Source organism: Juglans regia, chromosome 3 (genome assembly GCF_001411555.2).
Source record: "Juglans regia cultivar Chandler chromosome 3, Walnut 2.0, whole genome shotgun sequence".
NCBI lineage: Eukaryota > Viridiplantae > Streptophyta > Magnoliopsida > Fagales > Juglandaceae > Juglans > Juglans regia.
Window position 1 is genome coordinate 17,930,375 of NC_049903.1, and position 5,511 is coordinate 17,935,885.

Below are 5,511 nucleotides of genomic sequence, written 5' to 3' on the forward strand. Positions count from 1 at the left end.
CCCTTCCTATGCTTTAAAGCAAAAGAATAAGCTTGCAAATATTCAACCCAACGGCCATGCCTAGAATTCAATCTTTTCTGGGAATTGAGGCAGCGGAGGGCCTCATGGTCTGAATAAAGAACAAACTCCTATAATAGCAAATAATGGCGCCAATGGCGCAAAGCTTGCACAACCGCGTGCAGTTCCTTATCATAGGTAGAGTACCGTTGTTTGGCATCATTTAACTTCTCACTGACATAAGCAACAGGGTGGCGTTCCTAGCTAAGAACTCCACCTATTCCTACCCCTGAGGCATCACACTCGACCTTAAAAACTTTGGAGAAATCAAGAAGTCGCATGACAGGAGCTTCCGTCATTCGCTTCTTGACTAACTTAAAAGCCTTAGCTGCTTCCAATGCCCACTGAAATTCTCCCCTCTTCATGCACTCTTGATAGGAGCCATGATTGTGCTAAACCCCTTAATAAAACGACGATAAAATGTAGCCAAACCATGAAAACTCCTGACATCATGTATAGTCTTGGGCTCAGGCCAACCAACAATGGCCTGAATCTTTGTGGGGTCAGCAGATACTCCAGTAGAAGACACAATGAATCCTAGGAAGACAACCTGATCGGTGAAGAAAGAGCATTTCTTCACATTAGCATACAGATTTGTTTCACGAACAGTGGAACAAACTTGTGTGAGATGATCAAGATGTTGTTCCTTAGTCCTACTGTAAACGAGAATGTCATCAAAGTAGACGACGAGGAACTTACCCATGAAAGGCCAAAGAGCTTGTGTCATAACTCTCATAAAAGTACTTAGGGCATTAGTTAGTCCAAAAGGCATGACCAACCACTCATAAAGGCTGTCCTTCGTCTTGAAGACACCTTCCACTCATCACCCTGGCGAATTCTAATTTGGTGATACCCACTCTTTAAATCAATCTTCGAAAATATTGTGGCACCAACCATCATATCTAACATATCATCAAGCCTAGGGATGGGAAATCGATATTTCACTGTGATCCTATTAATGGCACGACTATCAATGCACATTCTCCAAGAACCATCTTTCTTAGGAGTCAAAAGGGCGGGAACTGCACAAGGACTTAAACTCTGTGGCACCCCCGATCCCCATGTAAGGAAACACGAGAATCGAGATGCCGGGAAGGTGACAACACGATCACACATCCTAACGAAAGTGCCAAGTGTGTGTACATACGACAGCGTACAATAACAACGCAGCGGATAATTAAGTCTACTAAGTACCATAATTTAAATACAAGTAAACATCAGTAAAGTTTAAAAAGTAGTTATACAGTCATCCAAAATAAAGTTTAACACATGCCCCAAAATACAAATGAGTAAATAAAATAACAAAGCCAGTGATCCCAGATCACTCGGGCGGAGCCGTCTCCTCAGGCTTGCCCTCCTCCTCCTCATCTGCATCAAAATCTGCGTTACCACAAAATGGTACCGCAGGTAAGTATAACCCAAATAATCCTCAGGAATAAAATGCATTTAATGCAACCAACATCCATGCATATGATGAAATATGCATTTTCCTCAAAACATCATTTTCCCCGAAAATGATAATTTTCCAACACAAGCCAAAATCCCCATTTGGCCCGAAAATAATCCGTAAAACATTTTCCCAGAAAATGATTTACACAAAATCCAACTCACACTATTTTCTTAGAAAATAGCCAATTAATCCGTTATTACCCTATGCACCAAGGCCTCCCCTAGGGACCATCCGCACGTCCTGGCTTCGTAGCGATGCCCAGTTCCGCGCCCAGCGCATACATGGCCAGACATCCTATAGTCCCCACCAGCAGAAGGACCACGGAGTCGGCACGAATCTCTCGTCCGATCCCATTGTCGCCCAGCGACAATCCAGGGGACGTTATTCAATATATTCCGCTCCCGAGTAACCAGAGGAGCTCCACCGAGATAATGCCCCATCTCGGCTTGGGGTCGTGATACACACGCACCCGAATTCCATTCTCACATGAAAACCCAGTTTTCATAAATACATGAACATGAATGCAATACACGAAAACCCAGTTTTCTTTTACAAACATGATCATGCATGATATCATCAAATGTACATGTACCGACACTAATCAACAACCATCAATAACCAACCCAATCAAATCCAACCAAACAACTCCAATCACCAATCCATCCGACCCCCGTACTCCTCGGACTCAGTCCGGCAAAACCAATCAACAGTTCAAATACAGTGAAATGTGTTAGTGCAAAAATACATTAAATTCACAAGAATTCTTTGGAAAATACTTACAGTGCTATATAACAATTTCCGGAGGATCACGAAGCTGCAAGAAGTGGAAGTACAGTTGCAGAACAATGTAAAATACACTGTGGCCTTGGGTCACAGATACCCACTTTTCAACGGAGGCAAACGAAGACCCAAAATTGATAGAGTAGGGCCTAGGGAGGTCGGTGAAACTAGTGGTGGTGGTGGTTGGGCGTGGGTGGCGGCGCAATGGGCGGTAGAAGACCAAAATACCCAAATTGGAAATGTGGATGATGGAGCTTCACCGGTGACGGATCGGAGGTGGGGTTGGGTCCAATGGGTTGCTAAGAGGTCAAGGATGAAGTGGTGTGAAGATGGTGGCCAATGGTGGTGCGACGGCAGCGCTGGAGCGAAGGTGACGCCGCTGCTTTGAAGGGCTGCTGGTGGTTAACGGCGGCGCGAATGGAGGTGAGGTTGGTGGGGTAAGGTCGCCGGCAGCTGGGGAACCAAATGGGGCGGGCGGTGACGGTCACTGCCGGCTCACGGCAGTGGGCTGGGTGGAGGGGAGAAATGCACAGGGAGAGAGAGGGAGGCTGGTCGCGTGCGGGAGATAGGCCGAAAGGGAAAATAAGGGAAAAGGAAAAGAAAGAGAAAAGAAAAAGAGAAAATGTAGGGAAAGAAATGAGGTCCAATCCTCATATCTTGGGTCACAAAAATGATCCAACGGAAACGATTTCAAAACCACAAGTTAAACAAAATAATTTAAACGTAATGGTAAAGTGAAATTAAAATAATTAACTCCAATAGTAATTGATTTAGAATAAAGAGATTTTAAACGTATAACAATAATTAAATATTAAGAAAGCACATAAAAATAATTTTCACCAAATTGAAATCATAAAAATAAACTCACTAAAAATCCGACCAATTTTAAAATAAGAGAATAAATTTTTAAATAAATAAAAATAATCCTTCAGTAAAAATACACTAAAATACGGGGTGTTACATCCTCCCCCCCTTAAATAAAATTTCATCCTCGAAATTGGCAAGGTCAACATTAAGACTAAGACAGGAATAAGATTCAACTAAGAGCAGACTTAAGAACATACCGCCAAAATAGTCCGGCAAGGCCACTCTATAAGTAACAAGCCCAACTTTCTCTACGATCTGAAAAGGGCCAACATATCTTGGACTAAGCTTTCCTTTCTTACCAAAGCGCTTAACGCCTTTCATAGGAGAGACTTTAAGATAAACCCAATCACCTACTTCAAAGGATAAGTCTCTTCTTCTTGTATCTGCGTAACTTTCTGGCGACTTTGCGCTTCCGCCATTTTAGTCCTTATAAACTGAACTTGATCCTTCATTTCTTGAATTATCTCAGGCCCAAACAATTTGCTCTCACCAACTTCATCCCAACACAAGGGCGATCTACACTTCCTTCCATACAAAAGTTCATACGGGGCCATCTGAATGGAGGAATGAAAACTGCTATTATAAGAAAACTCGATAAGTGGCAAATGATTCTCCCAACTTCCTTGAAATTCCATGACACAAGACCGCAACATATCCTCCAGAGTCTGAATAGTACGCTCTGATTGACCGTCTGTTTGAGAATGATATGCAGTACTAAACTTCAACTTAGTGCCTAAAGCTGCCTGCAAGCTCTTCCAAAAATGGGATGTGAACCGCGGGTCCCGATCTGACACAATACTCTTGGGTACTCCATGCAAACGCACTATCTCCTTAACATATAACCGAGTCAACTTACCTAAAGAGTCAGTATTATTAATAGGCAAGAAATGAACACTCTTGGTCAACCGATCAACAATCACCCAAATTGAATTCTTTCCACTAGGGGTCCTCGGCAAACCCACAACATCCATAGAAATATCATCCCACTTCCACTCTGGAATAGGGAGAGGTTGAAGTTTACCTTGATGCTCAGCCTTAACTTGACAGCACGTGGCACATTTCTCAATAAACATGGCGATATCCAACATACTCGTATTAGTCTCCCAGTGGCACATCACAACCAGTATTCCCAGGGTGACTATACTATCTAAAATCTCATTTCCTCAAGAACCTTAATACCACATCCAGAAAATTCCAATGGTCAATTGCCCTTACAATACTATGTGCCAACCTCAATCAACTCCTATGCTACAACTTCTAAACCTCCATTGAATTCTACTTTTGGTAACCTAATAGCCACTTCCAAAGTTATCCATCAATAACAAATTGCACAACTAAATGATTAATCTCCAATTACAAGTATCTTCTCAAAATTCAAGTCACCACTAATTCCCCAAAATCAGCACAATCTGAACTCCTGACTACAACCAAAAATACCACGCTTCTGCTGCTCACTCTGATATTCGCCACATGCATAAAACTTATGTCCTCATACAACTAACACCATCAACTACAAGGTGGCTCCATTCTTATTAACCAAAAACTCTTATCACATTTTGGTAGAAAAATACTCCCTTTCCAAAAACCACGAGTTATAACTCAAATTCCTCAATTAACTTCCGCAGCCTTAATCAAAATCAAATTCCATAAAATACATCCAAGATCATTGGCAGAAACCCAATCTCAAACAACCTCAGCATCCCAAATTGAAAATAAGCAACCTCAACCCAAAATACATCCATCTCATCTACGATAAGGAACATCCTTAAAAGGCTCGATTCCAACTTGGCGAATCAATAAGAGCGCCTAGAGACTTCTACCTGACAACCTAAACCCAAAAGCTCAGCACCTACATTCTAAACAACATCTAATCTAACGGTGACTAAACTCACTACGAACCACCTTAGACTACACCAAAACATTATCAAAACCTTCTTGGTAACTCGCCCACCTATCTCTACTCCTACAAGCTAGCATTAACACAACTAGTTCCTTCAATAGGACATCACTATTAACCTCAAAGCAAGCCATACTGCTCAAATCTTCAATCCACCAAAAGTCATTGCAAAGCACCCAAGGATCCTAATGTCTTATTAGCTCACATACTTGATCATATTATCCACTGTTGATGCCCAAGCTTCAACTTCGAAAATCTTATCATACACTATACATGATGTCCCAACAATCTCTTCAAGTTAAATAACAACGTCCTTAATTCAACCAACTGGGTGCTCAATCTCCAAAATAAAGTATAGCCTCAAAAATTTAAATCCTAGCTAACCTCAAGTCACAATTAATTCCTGAAGATAATCACAATAACTATTCCCAACCATGATTCATTGAGTAACCCACTTCAA